Genomic DNA, 15,241 nt, shown 5'->3' with positions numbered 1-15,241 from the left:
AACTCCACTGCAGCCATTGGCACCAATCTGGCTGTCCAGAAAAGCTCATCTTGTGCAACTCCTTTTCACTCTGGGAGTGACCCACCTCTTCCAGGGAAGGTCCCTACACATAGCTGGTGTATTTAAAAAAAATACTTTTTTTTTTACTTTCCTATCTGCCAGTATTTACATACAGAGCTAGGCTTTCAGGAGAAGGGTTTTCCCCTCTTTCTGCACACTCCATTATACAGGTAAGATTTTACTGACTCCTTTTAATATTTTTCTGGGGGGACCCTTGGTTGTGAGGGTAGACTGAGCCTGGTAACCTACCTAGTGCCCTGAGGATTGTGGTCAGCAGTAAAATCCTGCTGTCTGTCTGAGATGTTGTGCTACCCCACAGTGACCTGCTCTTTTATATGAGAGGAGGTCTGGGTTGTTTTACTGTGCAGCTTTTTATCCTACAGCCATCCAATTTCTGGCCATGGGACCATGGGTGTAAGTGCCAGGGTGGGACCCAGGGCACCGTGGTGGAACATCCCAAAAGCTCAGGGGAAAAAGTGGGCCAGGATCTGATGGAGGGAAAAGGGAGAATCATAAATCAGGAGGGAAGAGGAACATGACCCAGTAAGAGAGCAGAAGGTCATGACCCAGTAAGGAACATGACCCAGTAAGAGAGCTGGTCTCTGCCAGCAGGACCGAATTGACTCCTCTCCCTCCAGCCCTTCCAGGCACCGGGTTGTATTTCTCCCGGTCTTTCCCTGAAGCGAGCAGAGCTCTCTCCCTCTCAGTGCCGCAATGAGCGCCGGGCGCCTCCGCGGCTGCCGGCCCGCTCCGCGCATCCCTCAGCCCGCCCTGGCGGGAGGTTTTATGGCCCTCCTTGCCCACCCCCTTCCCCGGGATGCTCCCCCCTCCCTGTTCTGGCCTTTCACGTCCCCATCCTCTGCAGCTCCTCACCGCCTGTCCCGCTCTGAGCCGCCGCACCCGCTCCATCCTCCGGCTCACCCCGCAGCCCGGCACGGCACGGCCCGGCGCGGAGCATCCCGGTGGCGGTGGGGACCTGCTCCTCCCTCCTCCCCTCTTCCTCCTCCCTCCCTCCCCGCGGCCTCGAGTCGCGCCAGTGATGGAGAGAGCGTCACCGTCTCCTAGCAGCGCTCCTAGCAACGCTCCTAGCAACCGGGCAACATCTGCTCCCGCTGGACCAATCCGCGCGGGGAACATCTGGGCACCCACCTCCGCGGGCTGCGGCCGGGAGGTGATGCGCTCCTCAGTGGCTGCAGGGACCCGCAGGAGCTGCCACCACCGCCGCCAGCAGCACCGCCGCCACCTCCTCCAGGAGCAGCGAGGGAAGGACGGAGCAGCCCTCCCTCCCTCTGGAGCCGGGGCTCGCCGGGTGAGTGACACTGCCCAGCGACAGCGAGCTGTGGGGTTGCCGGTGTCAGGGAGGTGGTGTGGGGCTTTGCTGGTGGGATCTGCTCCGAAGGGTTTAGCAGGTGGCTGCTGGCGTGGAGAGGAAGTTTTGCGTTTGTTTGGGAGCTCTCGTGGCTTTGCTGCAGCGCGGGAGAGGGAAGAGCCGGGGGGGAGGCTCCGCGCGTCCCGCAGTGCCACGGGCAGAGGTGCTGCTGCTCTGCCGGACTCTAGAAAAGGTCATTTCGATCAGAGTCCTCTTTTTACGGTCAGAGCTGAACTCTGAAAAGTAACCATAGCTCCTCTTTCCATCGCCTGTTAATGCTGTCATCCTCTGGGATGACACAACTGTCTAAATTTAGTTGTCTTATAGCTGCGAGACAAGAGTACACACACATACCAGCTCTCCTTTCCTTTCTCTCTTGCAGCATTTAGACATGTCTAATTTCGTTCATGTGCTCAAAAAGTCTGAGTGTCTCTGGCACACACGTGTAAAAGAGCAGAATTTAGGTGTACACACATATCTGTGGTGGGGTTTTTTTCCCCATGAGAGTGGGAGATGTTCTTACTACAGCGTGCCAAATACTTCACCCGGAAGGCAAGGCATCAGCCTGGAAAATGTATGTCAGGCAAACTCTGAAATGTGCACCCTGTTAAAGAGAAACGAGAATCTGACTTTCCCCAGACCTGTATTGCTCTGCAGGCAGTGTGAGTGTGTATGATAGAGAATTAATGCTGCTACTCAAAGTAATGGCATGGTTTTAATAGCAGCCCTTTAGCTTTCCTCTGAGGTTGACAAGAATTAATGGAGAAAATAATGTGCCATTTTAAGAGGTGATTGGGGCAGAATTATTGTTCTAGCTCCAGAAACATCCGGATATTTAGAGGAGCAAGCTGTATTTTTGCAGCATTTGCTCTGAGTGGAATATAGCTACACCACTGAGAGACTGAAATGTTTTGGTTTGTTTTTTTTTTTTTTCCTTAATGTTTTATCTGCTTTCCTGATGTGTGAAAGGGACTCCAGAAAGCAAGGTCAAAGTTAGAGAATTGGGTGTAACATCAGAACTCTTATTTATCCCTGTTACTAAGCCCGGTGGGGATGCTGAAATAGCACTTTGTCCTCTTGCGGTCCAGCTGCTCGCCGTGTTTGTCCTGATTTTGCCACCTGAGCCATGAGTGTTTCTCCTTGATCCACCACGGCAGGTGACCCTTCAGCACTGCCGTGCTGCCAGAAATGCTCGCTGAGCCCGTGCGAGGGGGAAATCTTACCAGAACTGCTGAGGTTACCCCAGAACGACCCTTTGCAGACTGACTCCGCACCCTCAGGTAACTAACAAGTTTGCAAACTTCAGCTGCTTGGGCGGAGTGAGGGCATTTACCGGGATTAATGTCGAAAGGGGGTGAACCTGGAATTATTGTTTTATTCTGTTGGGGAAAGCAGTGGGACTCCGAGGAGGGAGACAGGAATAGTCACTCAGCCATTAAGTCTCATGCCTTCGTGCCCTCACGAGAGCCATTCAGATGCTTGTGCCTTGTACACATGTGTGCCCAGGGAGAATCTGCAATTAGGGAGGTCTGCAGAGCCATCGGCAAACTAAAAGGCGGTTTTAAAGTGCAAAGCCAGCAGACAGGAGTGCGGCTGGGGGTCCCCACCTCCCCGTGCTGCAATGAAAGGGGGCTTGCTCTGGCTGATAAGGCTCGATATGCTTAGAAGGGCTGCCATCGATTGGCATCGCGTGAAATCCCGGGGCTGGCATGTGTTTTCGATCCACATGTTCATCTGCCCGTGGTCTGGTAGCTTTGCATGATCAGCTGGGAATCCCACAGTGGGACCAGCTGCTTGTGCTGCCCTAGGAGAGGAGAAAAGCAGCAGCGGAGCATGTGAAACCAGGAGCACGTTTCAGCTGAGCACCCCCTAATTGCGAGTGCTCTGAAGGTTGGGGACGGGGGAGTTTATCACCCCAGTTTGACAGCAGAAGCAAGGACATGATGATGAGTCCTGCCATGTCAAAGTCACGTCTCCTGCTGATGATAAAGGCCGGTTTCTGTGTGCTCAGAAGCCTCAGGTTTTGTGTTCGAGCACGTAAGGGATGCTCAGCGAAGGTCTCCGGCTCAGGCAGCCGTAGCTCGCATATTGATCGCTCTCCTTCAGGCTGCGATAGGAACCCTGCAGGGCAGCGGCACATTTGAGTCACCAGCTCGGCGGGGCCGGCTCCGTGCTCACCCCCTGCAGATGTCTGCATCAACAACCAAACAGCATCGATCCCGACGAGCCCTTTCTCTGCAGCTCTGAGCAGGCAGGGAGGAATTTTCTTCCCGAGGAAAGGCAGGGGAGGTGCAGGAGCCGGCAGGTGTGGGGATGCTCCCAAGGGCTCACGTAACAAGTTCTGTGACGGGGCTTGCAGATCCCTCTCTGTTGTTTGAGATGCAAAGGCACAAGCTCAGGTGTTTTTTTCCTGGATGTTCAATAATTTTTTAAACTCCGTCTGAGCTCCTGTCTCGGCGAGGCTGCAGCCCCGTGGAAATCGCCCGGCATTAATTCATGCCGAGGAGGGGCTGCTGTCACCGGGGCGATGCAGGAGCGCAGGTGAAGCAACTTTGCTGCAATTTGCAGTTCAAACGGGAAGTTGCCACGATATAAATCTATTTCCAACCCAATTTAGATAAGACAGCCCTTTGTCCAAACACGCCTAATAACTCTGCGAGTACCACACCACAGAGCACCACAATTATTCCCGGAGAAACAAACAGGAACGGACACGTTCTGTTGAAAGTACAATTAAAACCCCGGCGAAGCTGACCCTGAGAGCTCCCAGCCTGAGACAGAGGTAGCCCTTTATCTATTCCCCCACTGCCGCGAGTGGGATTTCTATTGCGAGCTCCCATTAGCGCTAATGGCAGCTCCAGCCGGTGTGCCCTGCATTCCGAGCAGGCACCGGCGGGATGCAGACACCGGGCATCCCTGGGCCTGCCGATCCCACAGTGCAAATTGCACCGAGCCCTCGGGGAGCAGCGGAGAGCTCGGGGCTGAGCGCTGCCGGGATGCTGGATGCGCTTTCCCGACGCTCATCCAGGCTGGAAGGACAAAGCTCAGGCTCGGGACTCAGCGCTGCGCTGGTTGGTCCCCGTGGGGAGGTTTTTGGCCCCGTGCCTTGACTTGTGGTGTAGCGCTGGAGAAAACGTAATGTGATTAAGATGTATCTGTCTCTGAGCTTGAGTGAGGCAGAGGCAGTGACTCACAGCACCTCGCTGGAGCTGTCAAAACACTTGGCTGGCGAGAATAGCCTTCCACACAAAAAGCACTGATTCAATGTGTTTATATTTAAACAAAACGCCAAGGGTCTGATTCACTGCGGCATTACTACAGCCTCGGGTGGCTGTAACCCCGGCCAAGCAACTCCCAGGCACGCACAGAGCCGTGGAGTGCTGACTTCCAACGAGGGTTAGAGAAAGGCTGGGTCCTTGAGAGCCTCCTGCATGGAGAGGGGTCCCTGGAGGGCTTCAGCATCGCTGCTGGTGTTGAGGGCACAGTGCAAGGGCACAGTTGGTGCTCTCGCTCCCCTGAACCTGCAGACAGATGTGTGGGCACCAGCAGCAGCCACAAAAGGCGATGGTGATGAAATGAGTGGTGGTGGGATGGCAGCAGCACTGATCACAAGAGCAGCCCCTGAACTCCTCTAGAGCAGCCCTGGGATGGGACTTGGGTGCCTCCAGCTCCCTGTCTCACCCTGCAGGTGTGCAGGCAGCACCCCTTCCCTCCTGGGGAGCTGAGCTGAGCCACCTGTGACAGTCCCTGGGAGCTGCTGAGCTGGGCAAGTGGGTGCTCCAAGCTCTGCAGATTTGGAGCTGCTGGGATTTGCTGACAGATGGTGTGGTGTTGAGCAGCTTGGGGCGACTTTTCTCCTCAAATGTAGTTTTTCATTTAAAACTGGGAACACATTTCAAGCCAAACTTACAGCCTAGAGATGCTCTTGGTGTTTGCTTGGTTGTTGTTTCTCTTCCTTGCTCCTAAACTAAGTTGTGGGTGCGGGGGTGAGGGGATCGTGACAACTTTGCTGCTTTACCTGATGTAAGGAATTTAAATTCAGCCAACCAGGGGTGTGTCCCAGGCTGGTGCTGAACCTAACCCCAGAAAGGGGATGCCAGCTGGGTGTGCAATGAACCCTCTGCCAGGATGGTCATGTGTGTCCCTCAGCAAAATACAATTTTTCTGTCTGCTCCTGCCAGCCAGCACCAGCCTCCAGCCCGTGGCATGTGCAAACCCACAGCCTTCCTTCCCTCCCAGCCACAGGCTGCCAGAGCTCCTTCCCTTGTCCTGGCTCCCTGATGTCTCCTGCACCAGCTGTGCTCAAGGGGATGCTGAATTCCACATCACCTTCCATCTCTGGGGCAGGGAGCAGAATTCCTGTGGCCTGGAGCAGCAAGGGAGAGTTTTGCATGGGGCTGGGGGAGCTGCAGAACTGAGCTGAGATGCTCTGCATGCTGTGGTTGTCTGTGCTGCCCCTGCACTCAGGGTGATTTTCTGCTTCCTCTGCACACAGGCAGTGATAGGGCTGCGCTTCCAGCCTTTTCCCTGAAAAGCACTAGGGAGTGTGTTTTAGCATTTAGAGGTTTGGTTTGAGGAAGGGATCTACCTGTGTGCTGGCTTTGGCTCCTTTCCCAGCCCTGACAGCCTGGGTGGCTATGGGAATGTCACTTCATCTGTCTGTACCTTTGTCTTCCTCAGAGCAGTGTGAGGAAAGCTGAAATGTTCTCCCATCCCATGGCACTGGGAGGTGAGTGCATTTGTTGTTGTGCTCAGATAACACAGCACAGTGGGGTTTCCACCTAGGAGAACACGATATCAGAGTAATTAAATATCCAGGCTGCCCAGGCTCTGGTGTAACTCAAATATTGGAACGAAACCTGCAAGCAGAGGAGGTTGCTGCACATGAATTTAAACCTGTGTTTGCAGCTATGCCAGTGGAGTGGTGAAGACCACAGCCCTGCCCTTGCCCTTGAGAGCTGAGCTGGGTGTTGGGAGCATCTCTGATGTGTGTGATGGTCCAGGGCAGCCTTGGCAGTGTGGTCCCACTGTAAGAGCAATAGTCCCGCTCCTGGAGAAATGCTGCTCTGAAGTGCAATCCATGTCCTGATGGGTCCCAGAGCAGGGCTGAGGGGTTTTGACTCCAAATGGGGTTTTACCCCACCAGTCAGTTTTCTGCACAGACCTGCAGAATCCTTCATGAAAAACCTCCATCCCCACAGACTTAAAATTCAGTGAGAAAATGCAGGAGTCCTCTGACTGAAAGGATTTCTTCTTCAGCCCCTTCTTGTGGGTTTTTGATGTAGAATAAGGAAGGGAGGACACATTGCTCCTTCCTGCCAGTGAAGGAATGGTTGTCAGTGCCTGGAGTGGTTCTGTGGGTATCTCAGCACCCCCCAGCAGCAGCTGAGGCTCAAGGAACCCCTCATGCCCCACGGAAGGATCCTTCCAGCAACATGAGGTCTGTGTTCTGGCTGTGCAATACATTATTGCTTTTCTATTGTGTCAGGGAGCCAAAGCCTTCATTTCTTCAGAAAATCGAAGTTTCAAATGCTGCCATAAAGATATCCCAATTTGGGGAATAAAATATTTTCCATAGGACTTGACTTTGAGTTATTTTGTGAAGTGTCTCTGGATACTTTCTTCTCCTTTGATGTCTAAAGGATTGCCTTTAGACATCAGTATAATAAAGTTTTGGGGTTTTTTTTTAATTTTTATTTTAAAAAAGTACATTTAAAAGCAAATAACAGAAATCTCTTATAAAAAGGAGGGCTTGAGAGGAGATTGTGCTTCCCAGAAAGGCACAGGGCTCCTTGTGTTTTCTGGTGAATAGCCAAGCAAAGCCCAGTCCTGGCTCTCACAGGGACCCAGTGCTCACCAGGCTGAGTACCACTGCAATTATGGACCTCATTAAGATGCTGAATTAGCACCATGTCACCTTTCCAGGGAGATGAGCAAGCTCAGATCAGGCAGCCCAGAGTGCCCTGATCTTCTGCAGGGCTCAGCTCTGGAGGAACAGACATCCCTGGGCTCTTGCCACAGGACAAAAGCCCAATAATTCCTTTTCTTATCCCAAATGTTGAGCCTCCATCCTCTGTGCCCTGAAAAACTGAAGCCACCCGGGGAACAAACCCACTCCATCACCTTCCCACTGAACTCTCCTGCTCTTCTGAGACAACACCACCATCTAGTGCATGCACCCTGCATTGGCTTTCCAGGGAAGCCACGGAGCTCCGTGTGTGATGGGTGGAAATCAAACCCCAATCCTTGGCCCACACACCCCAGCAGGGCACAGGGTCCCCTGTCCTGCACACAGGTGGCCCCATCCCGGTCAGGGACATTCCCATCTCAGGCATCTCCTGCCTGCTCTGTGGGGCTGTGGCTGGCCCTGACACTCACTCAGCTGTAGGATCAGGAGACCCTGCCTGTGCCCAGTGCTATGGTGGTCACTCCAGAGAGGAGAGAGGGGCTGGCTGTGCTGGCAAGCCTCAGGGTGGCTGGTTCAGAGACAGCTTCACATTTGCCAGCCTCTCAACTGTTATTCCAGCGGGTTGAGGGCTGCAGGATGAGGCTGTGTGTTGACCCCCTCTGGATCCCTCCTTGCCCTGCACACCCCAGACTGGGATGCTGCAGCCACCCTGGCCAATACTGACTTTCTTTTTCCTCTTTTGTGCAGAGCTGATCTGATCGGGGCCTACCAAAGACATTAACGACGTCGAAAGTAGCTTACTTTAAGAGAAAATATGCAGAAGAAGAACATTTACATCAAGATTACCATGAGTATTGTCCAAAAGTGAGTATCTCCCTCTCTCCAGACCCCAACTCTTCCCCTAATTTCATTCCTTGAAAGATTACCGTGAGTACTGTCCAAAAGTATCTCTCTCACTCCAGACCTCAACTCTTCCCCTAATTTCATTCCTTGAAAGATTACCATGAGTATTGCACAAAAGTGAGTATCTCCCTCACTCCTTCCCCTAATTTCATTCCTTGAAAGATTACCATGAGTATTGTCCAAAAGTGAGTATCTCTCTCACTCCAGACCCCAACTCTTCCCCTAATTTCATTCCTTGAAAGATTACCATGAGTATTACACAAAAGTGAGTATCTCCCTCACTCCTTCCCCTAATTTCATTCCTTGAAAGATTACCATGAGTATTGTCCAAAAGTGAGTATCTCCCTCACTCCAGACCCCCACCCTCCCCCTAACTTCATTCCTTGATGCTAAAGACCCACCCATTTACTCCCCAGCACCTGATACTTCCAGAGGACCGGACTTGTATCCTAAAACTGTCTCTGCAGAAACTGCGCTTCCTGGACGACCCCGAGGCCTATCTCCGTAGGTCTGTATTAATTAACAATCTGTTGAGGAAGATCCACCTAGAGACAGAGAGGGAGAGCTATGAATACTTTAAGGAGGCTCCGTGCTGTAGGACTGCCTACTCTGACGCACGAAAACGGCTGAAGCTGATGGTGCAGGAGTGCTGTTCCCAGTCGCTCTATTATGAAGAGCTGCACTCGTATCGCATCGTGCCTTACTCCGCAGAGAGCGCCGTCTACGGCATGGGCTACACGGGCAGCCACCTGGAGCAAAATTCTCAGTTGCTTATTTATAAAATGAATTAAAAAGTAGCTGTTAGACCCACTGATGTTTGTTTCTGAATGCTTGGACTGCTTGTTGAGGTGTTGAGGTGAGGCACTGATTGCAGAGGTGTTTGCGATGATCATCGGGAGGCGGAGAGGGAGCTGAGTGGAAGGTGCTTTGGATAATGCTCTGTTAACCCCCGGTGTGAAGCACCTTGCTGTGCACACAGAGAGGTGCAATACAGAGGTCCTAAACCTGCAGAGACTGCGTGCAAGGTGGTTTGTAGAAACAGAGCTGCACTTGAAGTTACCTGTGTGTAGATACGGATGCTCCCACTCCCTTTCGCAGTTAAATTCCGCCATCCCCGGTGCACGGGGAGCCCCCGAAGCAGTGGAGTAGTCTAACAGTGAGGAGCAAAACACAAGTTATCTGCTGTAAAAGTATAGACAGAAAGTTTCTTTGAGAATTGCTTTGACCATGAAGGAGTCAGTGCCAAAGGAATCAGTCTTTAGCTTAGGATTTTCAGAGACTGAACTCGCTTGCTACTTACAGACACTCTGTACTGAGATTTGCAAGGGTTTGTGGGTTGTTGGTTTTTTTAAAAAATAATTGCATTCACTTTTTACTTATATTATCTCTTAGCTGGTATCTACTTTGCTATTTTAATACAAACCAGAATGACTCACAGGAAAGATTGTTTCTTCAGCCCATCATCAGTGTTCCCTTAACTTCATTTGCCTCTTTCCCTAGCTGTTTCCCTGAATACTTCTTTGCATGCTAATTTGCTGTTTGGCCCGAGGTTCACACTGGTGCTAGGGAATAGACAGCAATTTCTTTTTATGTGGACTATAAAAGGCAAAAAAACAATGATAACTCTCATAGATAGAGAATGAATGTATCTGACAGATGATGGTAAGACCTCAGAGGCTCTCCTGATAAAACTGCTCAGCATTAGTAATAATGTTTCAGGTTAAGTGAAATGTCTAACTTCAATCTGGGAATTAACTTTAAAATATGTAAATATATATGTTTCACAAGCTATGGCATGTGGGATGTTCAGCAAACAGAATGACTACAAGTGGAAAGTTTCACAGCTGCCAAAGCTACGTCATGAAAATACCAAAGAGTAACATTAGGGAAAGGATGAAGCTCCAGCAATGGGGCCAGAAGCAGAGATTGCACTATAATCTGGGGGAATGTGATTAATGAGCCTGTAAATTAGCTGTCAGGGACCTGCATCCCAGAACTGCTGAACACGAGATGGTTCAAAGCCTGTCAAAGTCCTACAGGTCTGTTGGCTTTGCCTCGCTGGCTATCACCACTTTAAAGCTTTAAAACAAAGTAAATAATAGTGCACACTCAGCTGGAGGCAGATATATATATATATACATATATATATACATATATATCTAAGACCCAAATTTTTTGTTTTGAAAGGCTTTGCTCTTGCAGATGTGGCTGATGCTATCTCTGAAGCATTATATAGTGTGAACAAATACTGTGGCTTGCCAGGAATGTGCTTTTTGTGTCAGATTCCTCCTGTCACCCTGCTCAGAGCACCCTGGTTGTGTGTGTCACACATACCATCATAGCTCCCAGGCACGTCTTTGTGCTGGAGAAAAGGCAAAAGCAGAAAGGTGTGAAGAACAAAGTTAACTCTGGTATCAGTAGTTAGAAGTCAGTACAGGTTTAGGAGATAGAAGGAAGCAGTAAAATCCAGATTTTTTTTTTTTAATTAAAAAAAAATTAATGTCAGCAGTGTAATTCAAAACAAGGATAACCTGCAAACTGGAGAATATAAACATCTCAGATACTGTGGGAAGGCTGAAAAAACAGGGCAGTGCTGTTTGGGAGGTGCTGCTAGTCATGATGAATGTTCAGATCTCTGTTTTTGCTTTGAGACAAGTCATATTTACTTATCTCTTAGAAAAGGCTGTCTTTCAATCCTCAGCCAGTGCAGTTCAGCCTCAGAGCTTCCTGGCTGTGCATGGTTTGATTCCTGCTGCCCCTGGGCTCGCACCAGCCCAAAATCACGCCGCTGGTCCAGTTGCATGATTTGAGAAATGGTTTCAATGTGGTTTGAGAAATTTCCAATGGGAAGGGGCCATGCCCACTTCAACAGGGGGCTAGGAGAGCCCAGGCTGCTGGTCAGGGGTGTGGGACAGCCCCAGTATGACCAGTAAGAGAAGAAAAGAAGCCCATTTGCTGTTGTCAGAGGTGCCATTTATCCCCCAGGAGCTCTCTGGCCTCCATGGCACTGGAACACCTTGTGCCACCCCAGGGCTGGGGGAATGGTGAAGGAAAATTGCTCCTGTCTTCTGATTTTTCAAACCATGTAATTTTCCACTCTGAAGTGGTTTGAGTTATGCATTTTTTTCCCTCTTCGCGTCCATTTTCACTTGATTTCATAACGATCCCAGCATGTACAGGAAATGCTTAAATGCTTCTTTTCTCTCGCTGACTGACTTTTTATATTCATAGGATGGCTCTGACTTGAATAAACAAATCTTTTAACTTAAAGTTAGAAACGTTTCAATGAAATGAAAAAAGCTCAGTAGGATCAAAGTCTTTAACCTCACCTGAACAAAAAAAGACATTGGCCCTGTCAGATTCACCTTTGAAGAGGTTCTTTGCCTGCTGAAAGAGGCAGATACTTTCTTGCCTATTGAAAGCTTCTCTGTGAAGACATTGTGATAACTGAACAGATATAACAGACAAAAATCTGCATCAGGTCCCAAAACTCCTTGGGCTACCTAGGACAGAGGATGATCATTTACTCATGTTTTTCTCATGCGCTGTTTTCTTGAAGAAAACACATTGTCTCTAATTTTTTTTTTTAATTTTCACTTGCTCCAGGAGCTGTTAAAATGGATTATTTCTTTCCAGACAACAAATTGAGTTTTTTATGGTTGACTTTTTGATATGGCATTGAATCAAAGGTTCACTATTCTATATGCTTTAAGTCTGCTTCAGTTTTTACTGCCTTCTGCTTTGCCCAGTGATTGGTGCTGCTGAAAAGTGGGTCTGAAAATTTTGATTTGAATGCTTAAAAATAGTTTATGGGGTGATAAAGAAGTAAAAATGTGCAATAACATTGCAAGTGACTCCCAAAATATTTGACACTTTTTGAATTATACACTTATATTGATTTTAACATTTAGTTGCCAAGTTACTGGGTACCAGCATTTTAATACAGCTACATACAGTGATTTTTCCTTTTTGGGTTTGTAGCTACAGTTCAGCTCTTCTGGCTTCTGATGTGAGAATCTGTCCGTAGGTGGTCAACTTTCAGTGAGATGGATTTTTATATATATATATATATATATATATATATATATATATATATGTTATATTATGACTGCATTAGGAACTCCTACATATGGGCTATGTTTGCACTGGATGTAAAGAAAGTCCTTGCTTCCCTTTGACTCAGTTGCCTTGGAGATGGAATATTCATCAGAGAGAATATAGATGAGCTGGGTAACAAGGACAGACTTGGTGAGGAGAGCTGATCATTTCGAAAATGACTGGCTTAGGACATTTCATTTCCACCTGGAAACAGCAGCACACTTGGCTGGAATGAGTGTTTCTATGAGTTGAGTTTTCTTTGTGCTGCTTTTCTGGCTGGACATGGGTGGGGTCCACAGTGTGGGTGTGGGTGGGGTCTGGTGCAGAACCCCAACATTGAGTTTGAGCATCCTGCCCTAGTGCAGGTGTCCCCACCCACGGCAGGAGGGTTGGAACCTGACGGTCTTTAAGGTCTCTTCCAACCCAAACCATTCCATGATTCGGTGACATCAGGGTCCTGATCCTTTAAATGCTTGGGTTATCACCCGATTTCCTCACTCAGAGCCTGTTGCTGGAGCCTGAGAGGCTCCTTGTGTGCTTGATGCTCAGCATGTGCATGAGCTTGTGTGGGGCTGGGGCTGCCAGATCCCCTCAATCGCCACGTTATCGGTGACAGTGACCCCTGAGCTGCTGCTTCAGCTCTCCAACACATCTCTCTTGCACTGTAAATTGAACTTCTGTTTTCCAATGAATGTGTTGAGTATATGGACTATTGTGCCTTAAAGTCCCACCCTCGTATGAGCCTCTGTAAATGTTCTGTAAATCTGCAAACCGTCCATCGTTGGTATCTCTGTGCACTCTCTCCAGATCTGATTTGGTACTTGGCAGGACCTTGGGAAACCCAACCCTGACCTCAGTTTGCCATGAACGCAAGAGGGGATTTGCCAATTCCCTCTTTTCTTTATTCAGATTGCTTTCCTCTCCAACATTCATGAAATTCTGTTTTTCTGGTTTCTGCCATAGCTGGGCTCTGGGCCACCTGCAGCACCAGGAGCCCCTCGTAGGAACTCAGAAAGTTGTAAAAAAATTGTCTCCAGATTTTAAACACCACCTGTGGAATGCTCCCAGGAGGGAATCACAGCTGCATATAGCAACTGTGGCAGGTGATGTCAAGTATATCATCATATATTTGACACGATTGACAAAGCAGAGAAGGGAACACCTATTTCTATTGAAATGCATGAGCCTGCATTATGTTAAATACGTGGTGATTATACACCAAATAATTGGAATAATACCTACTGGTTCTGTAAAAAAAAAAAAAAAGCTTTTTAATGTTTAAAATTACCTGGGACCTGACTGAAGGTTTTTATGAAATTGTTTTCTAAAGTGAATAGTAGAAAAAATGTATATGTATTTTAAATATACGTATGATGTGCATGTTATTAATAAAGATCTATTTCTATTGAACCAGATGGACTCTTGTTGGTTGTGTGTTGTTTGGTTTACAAGTTAACATGTAATGTTTCTAAAGAAAAGTTTTTAACTCCATCAATTCCTAAAAAACTTATACCCACAGATTCTTTGAAGGACCTGGATCAGAGAGTGAACCTGGGGTAACTCCTCTGTCATTCCCTTGTCCTGCCCTGATCCCATTGTTTGCATCCCAACTTGCCTCTGGACTTGCAAGACCCTTCTTCTTTTCCTTGTTTTTGTATTTTATTTCAAAATCTGCAAGGAATTATTTTCCTAATGATGTTCTGCAAGGCATGTTCCAGATGCTGCCAAAGGGTCAAAGCTAAAATAGTTAGCTTTTGGAGCCTTTCAGAAAAATGGGATTTTTTTACTAAAAATCCTGATTATGATGGAAAGATCACCATCTTCCTTACCCTCGGGAATTTTCTTTAGAATTATTTTCTTGAAGAAGCTGAAGTGAAACACTGAACATATTGAAGAGATACTTGAAAAGGAGAAATATTTACAAAGGATGGGCTTTCCCCTGTGGGCAGGAGCCTCTTGAGGCAGTCACAAGGAAACATCTTCTAGGGCCAGGTGCTTCAGCCCCCATGTCCAACTACAACTTGGTTACTCCCAGGTCCAAGTTTTGTAAAGACAGAACATCCCAACCAGGTGCCATAGGCACAGCAGCACACCAGTCACCTCTGAACATCCCAACCAGGTGCCATAGGCACAGCAGCACACCAGTCACCTCCTCTGAACATCCCAACCAGGTGCCATAGGCACAGCAGCACACCAGTCACCTCCTCTGAACATCCCAACCAGGTGCCATAGGCACAGCAGCACACCAGTCACCTCTGAACATCCCAACCAGGTGCCATAGGCACAGCAGCACACCAGTCACCTCCTCTGAACATCCCAACCAGGTGCCATAGGCACAGCAGCACACCAGTCACCTCCTCTGAACATCCCAACCAGGTGCCATAGGCACAGCAGCACACCAGTCACCTCCTCTGAACATCCCAACCAGGTGCCATAGGCACAGCAGCACACCAGTCACCTCCTCTGAACATCCCAACCAGGTGCCATAGGCACAGCAGCACACCAGTCACCTCTGAACATCCCAACCAGGTGCCATAGGCACAGCAGCACACCAGTCACCTCCTCTGAACATCCCAACCAGGTGCCATAGGCACAGCAGCACACCAGTCACCTCCTCTGAACATCCCAACCAGGTGCCATAGGCACAGCAGCACACCAGTCACCTCCTCTGAACATCCCAACCAGGTGCCATAGGCACAGCAGCACACCAGTCACCTCCTCTGAACATTCCAACCAGGTGCCATAGGCACAGCAGCACACCAGTCACCTCCTCTGAACATCCCAACCAGGTGCCATAGGCACAGCAGCACACCAGTTGCCTCCTCTGAAGCTGTTGCATCAGGAGACAAGAGCTGGATGTTTCAACCTGAGGGCAGCTCTGAAACCATTGATCCTGAGCCCCC

The 15,241-nt window shown here is 49.0% G+C and overlaps 1 long non-coding RNA gene across 1 annotated transcript; it reads left to right on the top strand.

The window, feature by feature from the left end:
* The first annotated feature begins 1,219 nt into the window (after positions 1–1,219).
* LOC136557601 (uncharacterized) lies at positions 1,220–13,753 on the top strand. Its single transcript, XR_010783780.1, has 4 exons — positions 1,220–1,369; positions 2,587–2,709; positions 8,085–8,201; positions 8,657–13,753. It is a non-coding gene; the product is annotated as an uncharacterized lncRNA (long non-coding RNA).
* Positions 13,754–15,241: the final 1,488 nt, after the last annotated feature.

Source organism: Molothrus aeneus, chromosome 6 (genome assembly GCF_037042795.1).
Source record: "Molothrus aeneus isolate 106 chromosome 6, BPBGC_Maene_1.0, whole genome shotgun sequence".
NCBI lineage: Eukaryota > Metazoa > Chordata > Aves > Passeriformes > Icteridae > Molothrus > Molothrus aeneus.
The sequence above is the reverse complement of the archived record's forward strand: the minus strand, read 5'-3'. Positions and strand labels throughout refer to the sequence as shown.